General features: G+C 44.5%; 1 pseudogene across 1 annotated transcript in view; it reads right to left on the bottom strand.

Annotated features, from left to right (window-relative positions):
- LOC310787387 overlaps window positions 1-21,063 on the bottom strand; it is a 53,490-nt pseudogene extending 32,427 nt beyond the window's left edge. Inside the window, exons 1-5 of the transcript in view lie at window positions 21,009-21,063; window positions 11,692-11,969; window positions 8,140-8,869; window positions 3,728-4,105; window positions 3,579-3,672 (exon numbers count right to left, since the gene is read on the bottom strand). The product of the transcript in view is annotated as an uncharacterized misc_RNA (transcript). The remainder of the gene's footprint in view (window positions 1-3,578; window positions 3,673-3,727; window positions 4,106-8,139; window positions 8,870-11,691; window positions 11,970-21,008) is intronic.
- Window positions 21,064-21,608: the final 545 nt, after the last annotated feature.

Below are 21,608 nucleotides of genomic sequence, written 5' to 3'. Positions count from 1 at the left end.
GCTGAAAGCCACCAGACACGCCCACGGAGGGAGGAGTTTGAAGGAGAGGGCGTTCAGAACTATATTGTTTAGATGTCTGATCTCTCACTGATGCCAAAAATAAATGGTTAAAGTGACTGTTCTGCCTGTTTGATTGAATTTCACAAAACTGCGATTATCTCAGCTTTCACTCTCAGACGCTGAAACCATGCTGTACTCAACGGCTAATATCTACATAACTACTAACTCTACAAACTAACTCTTTTAGACAGAGAAAGCACACATTCTATTAGTACTTTTGTGAACTTTATGTTCACAAAGTCCAAGCAGAAAATAATCCTCGGCTCTTGTAAAATGAGCCAGAATCCTCAAAAAAACCCTCTGGCAGAACCTACCTACAGTAAAAAAAAAAAGGCTGGCAGTGAATGTGTTAAAAGGCTCGCGCCGCGTGAACTACAGTAATAATCATATGGGGGGAAAAAAAAAATTCACATGAGTGGGGCACACGCAAATACCACCGTGACGTCACGATGTACCAAATCAGCCATTCATTTGAGGGCACAAAAAAAACAGGTTTGAACCCATAGAGGGCACTTATGCTGCTGAAATGATAGGTGTTTATAAAATTGTAACAGATTGGTCTCAAATGTGGAGATTTTGACCAGAATCCTTCACATACCACCCCAAAGGCCATATATATTGGTTAAAAGCTGAAAAAAGTGTTTTGGGGGTAAGTTACACTTTAACTCATTGAGTGCCAATGACGACAATCGTCGTCAATTCAAATACTAACGTAGAGTGCCAATGACGACGATTGTCGTCAATTGCGTTTTTTGACGGTGGGACGTGGATCAAAGCCAGATGCATCTCCTGTGAAAGTATGGTGGATGTTGAATGTGTAAAAGCTATTTTACGGACCCATTAGGTGGCGACAGTGCTCTCCAGATTAGAGAAAGGTGAGGAAAAAAACAGAGAAGCAGCCGTGGGGACACGGAAACCGCATCGGTATGCATCGATATGCATGAAGCATAACGTTAGCTGTGCCTGCAGCAGCCAATCTGCTGCCACAATTGAGCCCCGCCGTCTCCGCTGCTATAGCCCCTCCACATGATTAGTTGTGGAGTTGTTATTATTCTCAGTTGAAAGCGCTGGGAGCCGGTGACAAATACACGCGGAACGCTGTGAAAAAGCTGGGTTTTCAGTGCAGAGCAAACGCAGCACAGAGCCACCAGAGCCACCAGAGACACACCCACGGAGGAGGGGTTTGCAGTCGAGGGGGGTGGGGCACGCAGGGCAGCATACAACACCGACCCAGACAGACCCAGACAGCAGGCTCGATGGACAGATTGGTTGGCAAACACAAGCTAGAATATCTGATGCCCACCAGCAGTAAATCAAGACCAGCAAGAAAGTGTAGGGTCTGCGCAGCAGGGGCCAGCGCTGCTGGTTGCAGCTAAAAAATATTATTTTGCCAAACAAAATTCCTTTGTTTTCACTGTTTTATTGAAGGAAATTATTTTTGAGGTGTCACTTCATCAGAAAATATTAGCTTCAGAGTCAGTGATGTGCTTGAAATGCTTCATTTCACAAAATGCTGATTATCTCAGCTTCTAGTTTGAAACATCTGTTTTTGCTGAAAACAACCTATCTTCTCCGGCTGATAACTAAAGAATGGAAAATGATATCAATAAACTTTTTTTTGCTGATGATACAATAGACTCTCATCGTTCTTTGGCCGTGTTCGGTGTTTACATAGTAATATCACACAATATTCTGTGGGCCTCGAGAAATCACTGAAAACGCTCTGAAACTCTGGCACTGGGAGCGTCCGTTCTCCAAAAGTGGCTGGCACTTAATGAGTTAAGCTTTTGTGAACCAAAACTAGGTGTGCATATCAACATTTCAACAAGTCCTCCAACGACAGAAGCTTTTCCGATGTAATTTGAAAATGTTGGTTAATTTGAAGAAAATGTGATATTCAACGTATCCATGAATTGCAGAAATGTACAATGCTGATTGCTGACGTTTATTCTGGCGATCAGGCTGTTATATTCTTATCTGACCTGGCTGTGTGGACATGGCGCTGGGGGGGCGGGGCCTAGCGGGGGTGGGAAGTGAAGTCCCTGCATGGTTTTGCTGGGCGGAGTCAGTCGTGGGTTTCTGTGGTGATGGTGTGAGTGATGTGGAGCCAGAGCTGGTCTGTGGTTCAGTCTGCAGAAACACAACAGACAAAAACAACTACTCATCTCTCTCTACAGGTCCCATTCACCTGCATTTTAACTGTATCCAATACCGTGTGTGTGTGTGTGTGTGTGTGTGTGTGTGTGTGTGTGTGTGTGTGTGTGTGTGTGTGTGTGTGTGTGAGAGAGAGTGAGAGGCACAGAGAGAAAGACAGAGATGCTGAGAGGTAATTGTCTCTAAGAATAGAGCTGCAACCATTAATTGATTAGTTGTGAACTATTACTTAATTAATCAACAACTATTTTGATAATATCGATTAATCGCTTTGAGTAATTTTTTAAGACAGAAAAAGTAAAAAATATCTGATTCCAGCTTCTTAAATGTGAATATTTTCTGGTTTCCTTACTCCTCTATGACAGTAAACTGAATATCTTTGGGTTGTGGACAAAACAACACATGTGAGGATGTCATCTTGGGCTTTGGGAAACACTGATCGAGATTTTTCACAATTTTTCAACATTTAATTGATTAATTGAGAAAATAATCAACAGATGAATTGACAAAGAAAATAATCATTAGTTCCAGCTCTACTTAAGACTGTCATCAAATTCCTGAGATCACACATAAACACAATAATAATGTCTTCTGGGGAGTGGATTGTTGCTAAACCAGCAGCAGATATAAAATCGAAAAACACTGGAAACACAGGATGTCAGCAGGTTTTAACAGCCAGTCAATTTGGGGGGAAAACCTATCACAAACTATGTTTAATTAACACTAACGAATGTTGAGCAGCTTTACTTATTGACTCATAATAAAACAACATGCTGTATGTTTTGGAGAAACTGCTGCAAAATTTACGAGACTCCTTCCAAATAGAGATGACAGGCTGTAACACTGGCTAACGTTAGCTTAGAAAATGGAGTCCGCTAATGTAAACAAAAAGTGCACCTAAGCAGGAAAATAAAGAAATATAAATAATTGAGTGAAACCCGTCTGGCCGTCTGGGGGGTGGGGGGTTTAGAGTCACGATTCATGAAGGGAACTTTTAGATTGTTGTATTAGCTTCTACCTTGTTGTGTTAGCGTTTTACCATGAAACTGTCTGCAGAAAACTTACACAACTGTGTTGTTATCAGAATAAATAGCCAAAAGTGACATGCAAAATGACTGACAAATATATTATGATATTGTGGTTTTAGCTGGCTAATGTTGGATAACTTAACTTTAACTTGCTTGCTAACATGGACAAATTGCTATCTAGCTAACATAGCTAGCCAATTGTCTAGGCACAGGATCTGGATGAATTAGCTGATGTTATCTTGTGTGGATAATGAGTCCTGGGACTGATCTGGCTGATAAATTGGCTAGGGGCCATTTGCAAAATACTTCAGCAGTTAACATTATGAAGAAACCAACAGCAGATCCATGTGTCCATCACTGTGTTGGCCGCTGGCTGCTCGCTCACGCTGACGCAAGCTTTAGCAAACAGGCTGCTGATGGTGAGGTTACCCTAACAGCCACCGGTGTCAGTAAGAATGAGACATTCTGATTCTTACACATAGTACCTTTAATGAAGCAGGGTCTGCAGTTGGATGTCTGTCTCTCTGCTGGTCTCCTTGGCTTCTGTTTCCCTTGGAGGAGGAGGAGAGGCTGTTCTGGGCCAGGCCGCTCTCCGTAGGCCCCGCCTCCACACCTTCCTCCCTCTCTGACTGGTTGAAGCCGTCTCGTTCCTCCCTCTCTGATTGGTTGAAGCCGTCACCTTCCTCCATCTCTGACTGGTTGAAGCCGTGTGGTTCCTCCAGGCGTGGCCAGTTCTCCTCAGGGCTTCCCTCTGAATACAGTGGGCCCGGCTCGGCCCGGTCCAGCAGGGCCAGGGCCTCCAGGTCTTCCAGGTCTCTGGGGGCCTCGGAGGAGCGGGCCGGGGGCTCTCCACGCGCCAGAGACTGCAACACCAGCATCTGGGCCCAGTGATGAGTAGAGTAAACAAAAACGGTACTCAAGTAAAATTACTTTATAAAATATTGACTCAAGTAGAAGTAAAAAGTACCCGTACAAATAATTACTTGAGTAAGGGTAAAAAAATCGATACTCACTAATCACTACTTGAGTAAGAGTAAAAATGTATGTTGTAAAAATGTATACTCCCTACTCTACCTGTTAAAAGCCCAATGTAACTTAGTAAAAGTACATATATTTTATTGCAAAGTAAAAGTAAAAAGTATTCCATGAAAAGACTACTCTTAGAAGTACAATTTATTGGGGCGTTTGGGTAGTGTAGAGGTAAAAAGCACTTGCTTAACGCGGAGACCCGGGTTCAATTCCCGGCAGAGGTACTTCCGGCTTGGTCAGACGTTCCTACAGACACAATTGGCCGTGTCTGTGGGTGGTGTATGAGTCCTGGTCGCTGCACTAGTACCTCCTCAGGTGAGGGGGAGGGAAACTGGGGGGAATAGCATGATTATCCGCTACGCCCTGTGGGTGAAATTCCTTGCTGTCAGGTGAAAAGAAGCGGCTGGCGACTGCACATGTATCGGAGGAAATACAAGTACATGTAACTGGGTAATGGCGCATTTTCACCACATATAACCAGTGTTGGGCAAGTTACTTTCAAAATGTAATATACTACATATTACTAGTTACTTTCATTTGAAAGTAATAAGTTACTTTACAATATTACTTTCTGTGTAGAGTAACTCGTTACTTATTACACTACTTTTGCATTACTTTTACCAAAACAACAGCAGCAGTAGAATGACATCGCCGCCCCGGAACATCCCGAAAAATAATTTCAACCACCTTGAAGTCAGTGTAAACAATCCAAAATTCTAAATGTTATTCTTTTCCTTTGTTATTGTCATCTATAGTGGTTATTTGCATAAAAACACATTTTGCTTGATTAGGAAATGATTGTATCTTTTTAAATATGTGCTTTAATTTAATAAAATGTAACTCAATTTGTAACTTGAGTTACTTGACAAAGTAACTGGTATAATATTACTGAAATCCTATAAGTAATAAGTTATATTACTGAGTTACTGCTAAAAGTAATATATTACATGTAATATGTTACTTTTGTAATGACAACACTGCATATAACAGCACAGTACAGCTCTACTCTTACTGGCCTTACTCATCTCGACCTGAATAGACTGTCTGATTCCACCGCACGTTTATTTGCCTCTGCCCACAACTGGTCGTCATAGCGACCGCATATCTGCCCTCTGCCCATATTTATTCCCTCCGCCCAGGGCCGATTTTACCAACGGGCTTACCGGGGCTGAAGCCCGGGGCCCGGGACATCAAGGGGCCCAAAAAAAAAAAAAAAAAAAAAAAAAAAAAATTTGGGGGGGGGGGACCCTTGATGTTTTTTTTGTTGGGCCCCCTGTCCAGGGTCTTCGCAAAAAATGTTTTTTTTACTGACGCCATTCAATTTTTTTTGCAGAGTAATAACGTCCACTGTGAGAGGGTGTCCACCCGCTATGCCGACCACTCCAGGGGCGTTGGAAGTACTTTTAGGTAGGGGGTGCATGCAACCGATTCAACAGTGGGGGGGATGGCTGCCGGTGCCCAAAGGGCGCCGAAATTTTTTTTTGGCCACTTTGTCGCCAGATTAGAGGAATATTAACATTAAGATTAGACTGTTGTGTCATTATTCAGTCACCTTTTCTCACTCACCTCCATGTCACCACTTGCTCCCACTGCTGTGTTGGAATCCTCATTCTCTCTCCCACCCTTTTTGGACTTTTAGCCATATTTAGAGGAATATTAAATTTTAAATTAACATTAGGATTATACTGTTGTGATGTCATTATTCAGTGTCTTCTCCTCTTCTCTGCAGCATTACTCAATTTACCCTCAGGACTCAGGGACAGTGATAGCCTACCTGCTATTCCTCCCATATATCCAGGGCCGGATTAATAGTACCATGGGCCCCCGGTGCTATTCATTTTCTAAGCTATTCATTTAGCCTTTTAGTCATAAAGATTATATCTTCCAGACTGAAATGTTATAACAGAAGTGGAGTATTGGCCAGAATTACATGAACATTTGGACACTTATTTAGCGGGTATTTTGCATGTTGCGTTCAGGTGCACTGTAAATAAATAAAAAAAATATATATATTTTTTTACATCTCTTGCCACCAGGGGGTGCTGCAGCGCCCACCGCACCGTGCTTCCAACGCCTTTGGACCACTCGCAATGCCGACCTTAGGTTTAGGCGTGGGGGGTGGGAGAGGTTAGGTTTTGGGTTAGGGTCTGGGGGAGGTTAGGTTTAGGCGTGGGGGTGGGAGAGGTTAGGTTTTGGGTTAGGGTCTGGGGGAGGTTAGGTTTAGGCATGGGGGCTGGGAGAGGGGAGGTCGGAACAGCGAGAGGTCGGAACAACGACATGGAACCCTGTGAGAGGGCTCCCGAATTTATCGTGCTTAGGGCCCCCAGATGTACAGGGATGCCCCTGTGTGTGTGTGTGTGTGTGTGTGTGTGTGTGTGTGTGTGTGTGTGTGTGTGTGTGTGTGTGTTGTGATTGGTAAATTGTGATTGGTAAATCACAATTTCAGACACGTTAATTGACAGGTCTGACATTTAGGTTACCAATCACACGACGGGAGGCGCCCAGGCTGAAGCCTATTGTCCAATGACTGAGTTCATTAACCTGCTCTCAAACTGCTGCCCGCTTGCTGGAGGTGCCTGGTCCTAGAGTGAGAGAAAAAGAAAGCCTGATACCGGCGCCAGTATGTTTCCAGAAAAGAAAACTGCGACTGCAAGCGGCAGTCAAAAAAGGAAAAAAAGGGCAGAGAAAGCCCAGCGTGAGCAACAGTTACTCTGTAAAATCCCCGAGCTGACAGTGACTGGATATTTCAAGGCTGCAGCAGCAGCTGTGCCAGTGCCGACGAATGCGGCTCCCGCTGCGGCTTCCACAGGTAACGTTAGCTGACTTAGCTCATAATAAAGCAAACCATGAGTCAGCGAGGCTAACACTAGCAGTGGCCCTGGGCTAGCTAGGCTAATGTTATCTGTAGAGTGCCTTGCGATTTGGCTCTATCTATGTGAGTCAGCAGTCACCACATGCATTTCCGACCAATATGGGGTTTTACAGACTCAGTGTACACATACATAGCTCATTGTCTGTTTGTCATTGGTTTGCATGAAATCAATCACCAGTTCATGTATTACAATTTACCTGTAATTTTCCTACTAAGAGATGACCATGGCGATGTTACAGAATACTAATGTGATGCAGACAGTGTGCATCATTATATGACCCCCATTTTAGTCACATTAGAGCCACATACCCCATTTGATTAGATTTTGGCTTTCCAAACCCAAATCTGAGAGTAATTTTTGTATATGATTTGGTCCAGAACGTAGAGAGATAACAGATAAACTATCAGTCATTCTTCTACATTCACTATGTAAATTAAATAATAGTGATGGTGGTAGTCCCCGGGCCAGACACCATATTAATAATAATTTGTTTAATTTGTAAAACCCCTGATTTAATGCATGAATTATAGGATATATGATGTATAAGTATACAAGTTAGTTATTTTTTTAGAACAAATGTTGAAAATCTGGGAGGAAAGCAAAGCAAACCCAACTCTCAAACAATGTGAGTTTATCGGTCTCTATACAGTATTATTTTTACCTTGTTTGTTGAGGTGCATTATAGATTAATTTGTTAAAGCGAGCAAAAATAATTTGTGATACATCCTGTGTAATTAATGCATTAAATAATCATGAGTCATGCACTAGTGACGCATTATGTGTATGATTTGTACTTTTATTAAAGTGTTACAGCTAAGGTAGAGTTTATGGCTTTCTAATCTAATTTCAACGTGGTGTTTTTGTGGGGGATTTTCAGCTCCTACACTAGATGACACTGGAGCCTCAGAACCACCTGCCACGCTGCCTGCTGTCCCAGTAGAACCACCCGCCACGCTGCCTGCTGTCCCAGTAGAACCACCCGCCACGCTGCCTACTGGGTAGAACCACCTGCCACGCTGCCTGCTGTCCTAGTAGAACCACCTGCCACGCTGCCTGCTGTCCTAGTAGAACCACCCGCCACGCTGCCTGCTGTCCCAGTAGAACCACCCGCCACGCTGCCTGCTGTCCCAGTAGAACCACCCGCCACGCTGCCTGCTGTCCCAGTAGAACCACCCACCACGCTGCCTGCTGTCCCAGTAGAACCACCCGCCACGCTGCCTGCTGTCCCACGCTGCCTGCTGTCCCAGTAGAACCACCTGCCACGCTGCCTGCTGTCCTAGTAGAACCACCTGCCACGCTGCCTGCTGTCCTAGTAGAACCACCCGCCACGCTGCCTGCTGTCCCAGTAGAACCACCTGCCACGCTGCCTGCTGTCCCAGTAGAACCACCTGCCACGCTGCCTGCTGTCCTAGTAGAACCACCCGCCACGCTGCCTGCTGTCCCAGTAGAACCACCCGCCACGCTGCCTGCTGTCCCAGTAGAACCACCTGCCACGCTGCCTGCTGTCCCAGTAGAACCACCCGCCACGCTGCCTGCTGTCCCAGTAGAACCACCTGCCACGCTGCCTACTGTCCCAGTAGAACCACCTGCCACGCTGCCTGCTGTCCCAGTAGAACCACCTGCCACGCTGCCTGCTGTCCCAGTAGAACCACCTGCCACGCTGCCTGCTGTCCCAGTAGAACCACCTGCCACGCTGCCTGCATACACTAACACAGACCCGGGATGCTAGGGGGAAATCAATGAGGATGCAGTGAAGTATTGGGGTAGGGAAGGACCAATCCAGTGCCAGAATCTGGGGGCTGACTTTTCAAGATCTGAACAACAATACAAGTATCAAAAGAGAAGCTTTTCAAAAAGTTTATTTACCCGAAAACTCGTCAATGGTGAATCTGTACCCCGCGAATGGCTTATCTACTCACCGTCAAAAGGATGTGCATATTGCTTTGTCTGCCGGTTGTTTGGTAACATTAATGCTTCCAAATTCACCCGTTATATGGGGTGCTTAGAATTGATCAGTCAGTTTGACCCATTCTTGAGAGAGCACATTGCACGTTTTGGAAATGCAGGCAGCGGCACACCGTCATATCTTTCCAACACAACTTGTGAAGAGTTTGTTCAGTTAATGGGGGAACAAGTTCTGTCTGAAATTGTAAATGAAATTAAAATAGCCAAGTATTTTTCCATTAGTGTAGATTCCACTCCAGACGTATCACACACAGACCAGCTCACATTTATTATGCGCTATGTGTCCCCAGAGGGATCTATACATGAGCGCTTCTTGCAATTCCTGCCGATGAACAGTCACACGGGGGAGGAGTCTATTGCCGATGCTCTTCTCTCTGTTCTGGGCAAGTTGGACATTAACATTAACAACTGCCGTGGTCAGTGCTACGACAATGCCAGCAATATGTCAGGACTATATAAAGGCGTGCAGTCACGAATAAGGAACATCAATCCACTGGCCGAATGGGTGCCTTGTGCTGCACATACTCTGAATTTAGTGGGAGTACATACAGTGAACTGCTGTATTCAAACAGAGGAGTTTTTCACGTTTGTTCAAAGTGTATTTAACTTCTGCTCAAACTCCACTTCTCGGTGGCAGATTGTCACATCAGGCCTTGAACCGAATGTGAAAGGAAGAATTCAGACTCTGAAGTCATTATCTGACACCAGGTGGTGTGCCCATGCCCAGGCTACCAGTGCATTATGTCTGAATTATGGCAAAATCCACCACTCACTGCTTACAATAGCAGAGGATGTTAAGCAGAACATAGCCACACGCAGCGAAGCTCTGGCTCTTTGCAAGGAGATGGAAAGGCTAGAAATAGCTTTCCTATGCAATCTATGGAACACTGTGCTGGAGCGTATACAGAAAACAAGCGCCAAACTCCAAGAAATTGACCTCGACCTCTCCAGTGCAGTGGACTTGGTACGATCATTGAGAGATTTTATCGCAGGTCTACGAGACCAATTTGAAAGATTCGAGTCTACAGCAAAGGAGCTCTCACCGAGTGTCACAGAGACTTACAAGGCCGACATAGTCAGAGGGAGACGGTGCAAAAAAACACCTGATGAATCATCAGAGCCAGATATTGCAATGACAATGACTGGCCGACATAAATTTGAAGTCAATGTTTTCAATGTAATCATTGATAAACTTGTGGCAGAGTTAGACAGGAGGTATGAATCCTATAATGCACTGAATCGCAGTTTTGGATTTCTAAATCAAATTCACATCCTCTCATCTCAGGAACTTCGTTCAGCAGCTAAACTGCTTCTGAAGAAATACAATTTAGATTTACAGGGAGACTTTGTAGATGAAATAGTGCAATTCAAAGAATTCATCAAAGACAATAAAAGTGTGCGGCACTTGCTTCAAATAATAAGGAAGAGGAACCTGTCATCAGTTTTTCCAAATGTGGATATTGCCTTCAGGATTTACTTAACTCTCCCTGTAACAAATGCCTCTGGAGAGCGCTCCTTTTCAAAACTTGGGCTTGTCAAGAACAGGATACGGTCTACAATGGGACAAGAAAGGCTCACCCACTTGACATTGATGTCATTGGAAAGTGACATTGTTAGAACATTGGACTTCACCACTCTAGTCAAACGCTTTGCCACGGCAAAAGTCAGGAAGAAGACATTTCAGGTACGAACAGACTTGAATACTGCTTGATTGATTTGTGCAATAATTGTGAGAATGTGTGTGTGCAATTTTTTTTTTCGGCGGCGCCCAACGGGGGGCCCTGCAGAGATGAATAGCCCAGGGGCCCATGAAGTGTAAAATCGGCCCTGCCTCCGCCTTCCATTTGTATAACGTTAAATGAACACATGGACATTTTAACAAACTGTAGATGGAAAATGGATGGCGGATGAAATCCCTTGGTTGTATGTTGAATGCAGGAGAGGACGTGACTTTAGCCGGCGTGACTGACGGCTGTGACCATACCAGGAAGCAAGCTATAACGTTCAAATTCAATCCACACTCGGAACTATTAAACTGGTGCCTCTATGACCCACATGAGCAAAATGAGACCATCAGCTAGGAGAATGGATATCAATTTGTTGTTATTTACATGGATGCGTTGCGTGGGGGACGGGGGTTACTATGCTAGGCGGAGAAGAGGAGACCAGCCTGGCCACTCACCAGGAAAGGCTGCGGCTCCGCTAAACCCCCACCTCTGGCCTAGCGGAGCCGACATCGCTTGCCGAGCACAGACTTTTTCTCTCTCAAAACAAGTGAAAACTACCTTCATGTTAAGGCTGAGCAAGGAGATCGATTTTATTTCACCAGAGCCGAAGGCAGCAACACAAAAGACTGATGGAAATGACAGAAGAGAAGATAAGTCCCAATAAACTGGTATCCAGCATTGACAGACACGATTCCGCCTGAACACCCTGGAACCCCGACAAAGCAGGGACTAAAACTAGAACTCAACCCCGGCTCAACCCGGGCTCTCCCGGTTTTTGACCTGTGGAATGAGACAAAAAAGCGAGTCGAGCTGGGCGGTGGAAATGGGCCATAAATGTACTTGAGTACTACCCACCTCTGTCTTGGCCGGCGCTCGCCGCACGAAGACCAGATAGGAGTCTGCGCCTGGCCGCTCCCGGGGCTGGCAGTCTGCCCTCTGCTGGCAGCTCAGGGCGTAGCAGCGGCCCTGGAACAGCCAGGCCAGGTCACAGCCGGGCAGCTCGCAGCACGCCAACACGCACTGAGGCACAGATGCCACACCTGGCATGTGCACGATCACACCGCTACGAACCGCCGGAGACACCACCGCCTCCGAGAAGCTCGCCCCCTGCCAGCACTGAGACGCCATTGCAGCTGCAACACACACATTAAAATAACTTCATTTATACAGAACTTTTATGAGAATTGTTACAGGTCTGGCATAAAATCCAGCAGCCATAAAACAAGAGTAAATACGAGGGATCAGCCGAGCAGCATTTTGGTAAACAAACCGCGTCACTGGGTGGCAACGGCAATGGAACCCTATGGAGCCCAAGTGGCGCGAGGCGTGAGTGTCTGACTCTAACCAGTTAACTCTGTTTACATTTTAAAAACTGCGACAGTTCACACAACTTTAAAGCAGCTACAAGCAACTTTTTCGATTGTTATTAAACAGTATAAATTTAATATCAATGCATCACATCTTACCTCTAATAGTAGACGAGACCAACGCAGAGTAGTCTCGCTTGAAGCCCGAGTGAATCGGCCAGTGTTAGTCTGTCTGTGGCCAGGGCAGATCAGGAAGTGAAATTAAACGGTTTGCAGCAGCCACTTCGGCCATAACCACAAAATAACTTCCAAAAACCTGTTAGAATATAACGAGAGATGTTCGCGAGAGTATGCGTGGCGTAGGGTTGTCACGATACCAAAATTATGACTTCGATACCGATACCTGCCTAAATATCTCGATACTCGATACTTAAACGATACCACGGCAAAAAGCTAAAGCAACAGGAAAAGTAGTGTAATAATGGATGACAGAAGAACATGGAAGTTAAAATTCATGTTTTGAGTCTTCATCATACTTTATGTGGTGTTCAAAGATAGCTGGGGAAGGCTGCCTCAACTGAGTTGGTGCTGATTCTGCTGGCATCTCATTTGACTAAATAGAAAATGAGGAAATGTGTTCAGTAGAGCGCAGAATAGAATAATTTCTGTTCAGTCTACTTTAGTATAATCCTGAGTTTGAGCTTCATCATTAAGTGCCAGATTTACAGTTAATGTCATGTATGTTTATTATTTTTCATAATAAAATGTACAGTAGGCCTATGTGGTATGTGGTGTCAAGTGTTTTCTTGTTTGTTCATACATGTAGGTGAGTTTTTGACAATTAGTATAACATTAATCATGGATTATTCTAAATAAATAAATAATTTTCAGTGTTGTTAAAGCTTTTACATGGTAATATGCAGTAATCTGATGTCCCTTATACTTAGTGTATGTGATTTCTTTAACAGTTAACGTTATACAGTTTGCAACCTCATATCACTCTTAAACACCGTCATATAGCCTACCTCCTTGGCAGAGGTTAGGCGCATTGCCTTTAATTGCCTCATCAAACGACGCTGAAAAAAGTTTGCTTGTCACAAAATAAATCACACTCGCTTGACTTGACGTTATCACATTCGCTAAACTATCACACTTTGTACTAGTCGGATCGTCTGTTGGAGAGATGCTTTGGCAAGTCAAGTGGACGTGTTGTCTCCCTTTTGCCTGTGTTTGCCTGTGTAAATGATGTCCCTTATACTTAGTGTATGTGATTTCTTTAACAGTTAACGTTATACAGTTTGCAACCTCATATCACTCTTAAACACCGTCATATAGCCTACCTCCTTGGCAGAGGTTAGGCGCATTGCCTTTAATTGCCTCATCAAACGACGCTGAAAAAAGTTTGCTTGTCACAAAATAAATCACACTCGCTTGACTTGACGTTATCACATTCGCTAAACTGTCACACTTTGTACTAGTCGGATCGTCTGTTGGAGAGATGCTTTGGCAAGTCAAGTGGACGTGTTGTCTCCCTTTTGCCTGTGTAAACATGTGTAAACATCGCTTTACAGACGGACAGCTTTGTCCGTGCACGCTTCGGCATAGCCGTTGTAATCTGACTGTATGGTTGTAATATTAAGTGCTGACTCCGCCCGTGTGGGCCAGATTCGACATACGCTGTTAGAAATGAGCAAACCCTATGCTGCTGCTCTCGGGTAGGATAGAGGTAGGTAGAGGGTAGGTATTTTCTTAGAGGTACTAAATATTGTTGCACCCATGAAAGAGGTCAGACTTAAACAGAGAAGTGCCAAATGGATGACAGCAGAAATAATAGACCTCATTAGACAGAGGGATGGCAACTTAGCAAAGTTCAAAAAGTCTAAACTTAATACTGACCACGAAAGATATCTTCAGTGTAGAAATCAGGCTCAATACAAAATACAGAAAGCTAAGTCTCAGTACTACACGGATGCAGTTGCAGAGAATGTGTATCAGCCCAAAAAACTGTGGAAAGTCCTCAAAGATATGGGCTCCACGGGAAAATGTAATACAAAATCTTGTAGTACTGGATTGAACAATGATGGCAAAATGTGTTTTGATAAGCATATCATTTCTAGGCAGTTTAATTCTTTTTTTACAACCATTGCTGCAAGCCTGGTCTCCAAACTACCAAATGGCTCAGGGAGGTTTGGTTTGCCTTTTGTGAACAGTTTTTACCAAGGTAAAAATGTTACTCCTAACACCTTTGAGTTAAAACCTGTCTCAGTGGAGAAAGTTAAGAAAATGTTGTCTTCATTGTGTCCTAGCAAAGCAACTGGGCTGGATCTGATCCCAGCTAGGTTCTTGAAAGATAGCGCAGGTGTTATTTGTGAGGTCATAGCTTACATTCTTAATTTATCATTAAAATCAGGAAAAGTTCCTGCTCAAATGAAAAAGGCAAGAGTCCTCCCCCTGTTTAAAAAGAATAGCAGGTCTGACGTAGGAAACTACAGACCCATATCGATTTTACCAACCATATCCAAGTTATTGGAGAGAGCTGTGTTTGATCAAATGGAAGAGTATATGATCCAGCACCACCTTCTGTATGATTTCCAGTCTGGCTTTAGAGCAGCCTATTCCACTGATACCTGCCTCATCCACCTCTGTGATTCCATCAGACAAGAAAGTGAAAATGGTAACTACACTGGCATGGTATTATTGGACCTACAGAAAGCGTTCGACACAGTAGATCACTCTATACTTTTATCCAAACTTCAGAGTATGGGATTTGGGTCTGCAGCTTTAAACTGGTTCAAATCTTATCTCACAGGGAGAACCCAGCTCTGTGATGTTGAGGGGACCCTGTCTGAACCCATGAGTGTCACCTGTGGTGTGCCGCAGGGTTCAATTTTAGGGCCTATTTTATTTCTCATTTATGTTAATGACATGCCAGCGGCAGTAAAATGTAAACTTATTTTGTATGCTGATGACTCTTCCCTACTAGTGTCTGGGAAAGATATCCATGATATTGAGATCACTCTTAGTAGGGAGTTAGAAAATGTAAGGGAGTGGCTCATTGACAACAAATTGTCACTGCACTTAGGCAAAACTGAGTCAATTCTGTTCGCCACTAAGCGTAGGCTGCAGAAGTCGAGCAAGATAAAGGTTACATGTGAAGGTACTGAAATCGTCTCACAGGCTTGTGTTACGTACCTTGGGATCACTCTGGATCAGTCTCTCTCAGGAGAGGCTACTGCTGAGAAAATATTATCAAAAAGTGCCAGTAAACTCAAGTTTCTGTATCGCAGAACAAGGCAGTTTGATATTACTATTAAAAAACTCCTTGTAACAGCACTGATACAGTGCCACTTTGATTTTGCCTGTTCAGCTTGGTACAGTGGTCTGAACATGAAATTACAGAAGAAGTTGCAGGTTATGCAAAATAATATAATTCGTTATTCACTGAATGTTCCTCCTAGGACACATGTAGGTGGAAACAAATTCAAAAAGGTGGGTATGTTGCCTGTTGAGTTTAGGATTGAACAGCTAAAGCTAAACCATATGTATAACATCATCAATGGTACTGCCCCCATGTATCTGGGCTCACAGATAACAATGGTCCATACCCAGCATGGTCACAACACCAGGGCTAGTGTGCGCTCATGCAAGGTACCACGAGTGAATAGTGTAGCAGCTCGAAGCTCCTTTTTTTATACTGGGTCCTTGCTGTGGAACAGCCTTCCCCTAGGTATCAAGCTGTCAGAGTCGAGAGGTGTCTTTAGAAGGCAGGTCCGGGATCATCTTTGGAGTAAAGTGGCTAGCTAGAGGACAGGTTTTGCCGCCAGCAAAACAGTGTTTTTAATTCGTGATATTGTTGTTTTTGTTCTTGGATTTGGTTCTCTGAAATTGTTGCCGATTTTCATGTTTTTGTTTTGTTATTTGTTTTAATGATTTTAGGTGTCTGGTTACGGATAAGAAATGGTATATTGATTAGAAATTGTATATTGATATGACTGACTTTTTACATGTTATGTGTTGTGCGTTCTGTCCTACAACAGCAGGGACCATGTTGGAAATAAGTGTTCTCACTTTAACATGTTATCCTTTGGAATTTTCTTTTGTAAATTGTCTTCTCTATATCCATAAATAAAAATCAATCAATCAATCAATCAAGAGGCTGCAGTCGAGTGAAGGCAAAGCGCTGTGTGTGACTGAGAGAGAAGGAGAGAGAGAGAGGGAGGGAGAAAAGCCAGCAGCACCCGCACCAATTTACAGGCAAAATCCGTAGAGATTCAACACATTAACGTTGCTTCCCATGGTCAGAAAAAGTCGCCAGATTTGTCGCTAGTCGCCTTTGAGAAGTAAAGTCGCCACGTGGGTCTGAAAAGTAGATAAATATATCGACAAAGTCGCCAAGTTGGCAACACTGCATGTCGGCTGAACAGAGGAGTGGAGAGTGGAGTGTCAGTGAGACAGGGGAGGGTGGACTTGGCACGCCCACAGGGAGTTGAAACAGACAGAGCAAAGCTGCAGCACACAGACTCCGGTGGAGAAACAGCACATGGATGCAACGCAACTCATGTCATTTTTAAAAGTACCGGTACTAAATTAACATGGTATAGAATCCTTTTTAATGCCAGGGTATCACGGTACTGTTGTAGTACCGGTATATCGTGCAACCCTAGCGTGGCGTTCACATTGTTTATGCTATGTTGCTAGGCAGCGCGAACGGGTGAAGGCAGGCAGCTGCGTTTCACTTCCGGGTTTCACTTCCGCGTTTATCTGGTCCGGCGGTAAGAGAGAGAGAGAGAGAGCCCCCTGTTGACGCGAGTTTAGACAGACACAGACTTAATAATCATCTAAGGGAGCAATCTCCGATTCACACGGCTTTGGTCTCAGCTACTATTATAGGTAAGATGTGATGCATCAATATTGTAATTATACTGTTTAATAACAATCGAAAAAGTTGCTCGTAGCTGCTTTAACACGACATGCATATATTATACATCAAACTCTTGAGCTACTTCTGCTCTCACTCAGAATGTCAAAATATAAGCAATGTGCAATAGTTTTTGAGATATTAACGTTTGTTTGGCACAACTCATACTATTAACTGCCGCGGGGTTCCGCATTTCTGGGTGTCAAGTGACGTCACGCTGATTCGTCCTATTGAAGCAATGAGAACTGTAAAAACAATTAAAGAGTAAAGCAAAAATAAAATAAAATAAAATAAATTAAAATAAGTTTATTAAGAGTTTACAGAGATGTTGATGTTTACATATTTTATGGAGAATTGTTTTTAAAAGGAACTTTAAAGTTGAGAGCAACTTGACTAATCTTGCGGATAGTATCAGTCAGTATCAGGGCTCAGGGCACTGGGCTCGGGCCGATATTTCCTATACTACCATATATACTGTATTGTAATATTTTGCCAGACCAAGAATATCACTCTGTTTCACAACACACACACACACACACACAGGCCTGTCAGCCTCTCACAGGTTAACAACACACACACACACACACACAGGCCTGTCAGCCTCTCACAGGTTAACAACACATACACACACAGGCCTGTCAGCCTCTCACAGGTTAACAACACACACACACACACACACACACACAGGCCTGTCAGCCTCTCACAGGTTAACAACACACACACACACACACAGGCCTGTCAGCCTCTCACAGGTTAACAACACACACACACACACAGGCCTGCCAGCCTCTCACAGGTTAACAACACATACACACACACAGGCCTGTCAGCCTCTCACAGGTTAACAACACACACACACACACACACAGGCCTGTCAGCCTCTCACAGGTTAACAACACACACACACACACACACAGGCCTGTCAGCCTCTCACAGGTTAACAACACATACACACACACAGGCCTGTCAGCCTCTCACAGGTTAACAACACACGCACACACACACACACACACACACACAGGCCTGTCAGCCTCTCACAGGTTAACAACACATACACACACACACACACACACACACACACACACACACACACACACACACACACACACACACACACACACACACACACAGGCCTGTCAGCCTCTCACAGGTTAACAACACATACACACACACAGGCCTGTCAGCCTCTCACAGATTAACAACACATACACACCATCGACTTATAAAGATGGACGCCATTCCATGGTTCCATTAGTGAAGCCGCTGCATGTTAGATCGCCGCCCTGACGGCTGAATCCAGTATTAGGTCACAAGGCCCGCCTCCCCATGTTAGTGGATGGGAAAATTACAACCGAAATAATCACAGTATACGTCAGATAATTTTTTTCCAAAGGTGGTTTGTATCATTTTAGATAGTCATTATCATGCTAATGCCTGTGCAAGTGGTCATTTTTCTGATCAGTTTGTTTTTAAGTAGTTATTTGACATATAAAAAGGGATAAAAATTGATGATTGACAGCTGTGGCAGCCAGTCTCAAGCCGTCATTGGCTGGACAGGCTCTTCACAGTATAGAACTAGCGTTGGTTTGACATAGACAGGACACAGTGCTGCTTTGTGCTTTCATCATGTAACGCTGCCTGGAGGTCTGGGTGGCTCTGTGTGGACCCGGACGGGGACAGAGGCTCTTAGCACGGGTAGTGGCTCCCTGGAGGTCGGGGTGGCTGTGCTGGCTACCAGACATATCAATGGACCGCAATAAAAAGAACATTGTTTTGAGAAAGGCACGCGAGGAATTAACGTTGGTTGGGGACTGAAGTAAGTTCAGAAAATATGTGTTTTAGTAGTTACTCCAGCTACGTTAGCAATAGCGTTAGCCACTTTCGCTAGTCGGCTGTTTTTCATTATTTATCGGCTTAATATTACTATAACTTAACAACCGATAACGATAGCTGGAATAACACAATAATATACACATATTTTCAGAACTTACCAGGTTGTCCAACTGCCAGGAAATGTGTTTTATAAGATGGGGCCTAGTACGCAAGCACCAGCCATGAGCTAATCGCTAACCCGTTAGCGTCACATAAACAGAGGTTTTATTTCTGGTATTAAAGCAACAAACATTTTTATATGGATATCTCAGAGAAATGCTTTGACTGTGGGGCTGTTCCTTCTTCACAAGCTCCTTTCTTAGCTGTTGTAAGGATATACGGTAGTTAACAGAGACGAGACTAGGCAGCTAGGCTAACGTTACCACTGAGCTATATTAAATGGAACGTTACAGCAGGCTGCCCTACCCACACTATACCAGTAAACAACGTAGCGTAAAGCGTCAAGGTTAGATTTGTAAAACCAACATTTGCTCCAAAAGGAATTAAATCATAAAGTTAATCAAAATGCCACGGAAACATTGGCTAGCTTAATTAACACAGCAGTGGATTGGATAATTTCCCCAGAGAGGAGCCTCCACTTCCGGTCCGGGCTGAGAGCACAGCAGCCCGGAGGAGAAATCTCCGACAACCAAAATCAGATTTTCGTACAGGCGTCATTTTGATAAACTGATCTCATAGTGGGACTCTTCCTGGTTACTTTTGGCGAGACAAAAAATATTACAACTTAAAGTGTTATATTTACAGAGCTAGACTGTGTATAAATACACAACGCACTGTGCGCATTCTAGAAACAGCAGCTCTACATAAGAAAGTTCAGAGGGGCGGGGAGCCCACAGAGGTTCTAAATCAACGGAGCTACTGCGCAGAATCTGGTTCACTGATCTGGCAGGATTTTGGCTTCAATAGACAATACAGGCAGGAGATAGGGACACTCTCTCCATTCATATATCTCAGTGATACACACACACACAGGCCTGTCAGCCTCTCACAGGTTAACAACACACACACACACACAGGCCTGTCAGCCTCTCACAGGTTAACAACACACACACACACACACAGGCCTGTCAGCCTCTCACAGGTTAACAACACATACACACACACAGGCCTGTCAGCCTCTCACAGGTTAACAACACATACACACACACACACACACACACACACAGGCCTGTCAGCCTCTCACAGGTTAACAACACACACACACACACACACAGGCCTGTCAGCCTCTCACAGGTTAACAACACATACACACACACAGGCCTGTCAGCCTCTCACAGGTTAACAACACACACACACACACACACACACACACACACACACACAGGCCTGTCAGCCTCTCACAGGTTAACAACACACACACACACGCCTGTCAGCCTCTCACAGGTTAACAACACACACACACACACACACACACACACACACACACACAGGCCTGTCAGCCTCTCACAGGTTAACAACACATACACACACACAGGCCTGTCAGCCTCTCACAGGTTAACAACACACACACACACACACACACGCCTGTCAGCCTCTCACAGGTTAACAACACATACACACACACACACAGGCCTGTCAGCCTCTCACAGGTTAACAACACATACACACACACACAGGCCTGTCAGCCTCTCACAGGTTAACAACACACACACACACACAGGCCTGTCAGCCTCTCACAGGTTAACAACACACACACACACACACACACACACACAGGCCTGTCAGCCTCTCACAGGTTAACAACACATACACACACACACACACACACACACAGGCCTGTCACCCTCTCACAGGTTAACAACACACACACACACACAGGCCTGTCAGCCTCTCACAGGTTAACAACACACACACACACACACACACACACACACAGGCCTGTCAGCCTCTCACAGGTTAACAACACATACACACACACACACACAGGCCTGTCAGCCTCTCACAGGTTAACAACACACACACACACACACACACACACACACACACACAGGCCTGTCAGCCTCTCACAGGTTCACTGAATGATGTTTCTACATTTGGAACAGAGAGACTCTGACCTTGCACAGCCTGCAGCAGCACACAGAGCAGAGGAAGAGGAGTTTTCTCCGTCATGGCGGCTCCTCAGCCTGGAACAGACAAACAGGTCAGAGCGACATTAGTTTAGATGGAAACATAGGTCCACGCACATAGGGTGGATTTTTCCCTGCCAATTTTTTTTTTTTTTTTTTTTATCCTTGTAGTATCTATTTTAAAGCTGCATTCAGCAGCGATGTGCCCAATTCGGCTGTTTTCGTTAGGTTTCGTTTCGGGGAGTCCCCCCTCCCCTCCCTACATTGTCCACGCGAACGCGCACAGGCAGGCTGCAGCGCAGATCCAACATGGCAGCGGTCTGCAAACTGTAAACACAGCAGCAATGCAAGTACAATATCAACCGTGCCACTTTCCAGCCACCTACTGAAATTCAATCAGAGACGATACGTTACACCCGCATGGTAACTTTAGTATGATTATGGTGTTTGCTAATAAAAATGTGTCCTAATGGCTAACTTAGATCGATAGCTGGCCACGGCTAGCGTAGCTAGTAGCCGAGCTAGCCATCATTAGGAGACAAGTAGATAAACAGCACTGGCTAACCAAGCTAGTATTCCAACAATTTT

Source organism: Poromitra crassiceps, assembly GCF_964638095.1.
Source record: "Poromitra crassiceps genome assembly, chromosome: 1".
In the NCBI taxonomy this organism is placed as follows: Eukaryota; Metazoa; Chordata; class Actinopteri; order Beryciformes; family Melamphaidae; genus Poromitra; species Poromitra crassiceps.
The sequence above is the reverse complement of the archived record's forward strand: the minus strand, read 5'-3'. Positions and strand labels throughout refer to the sequence as shown.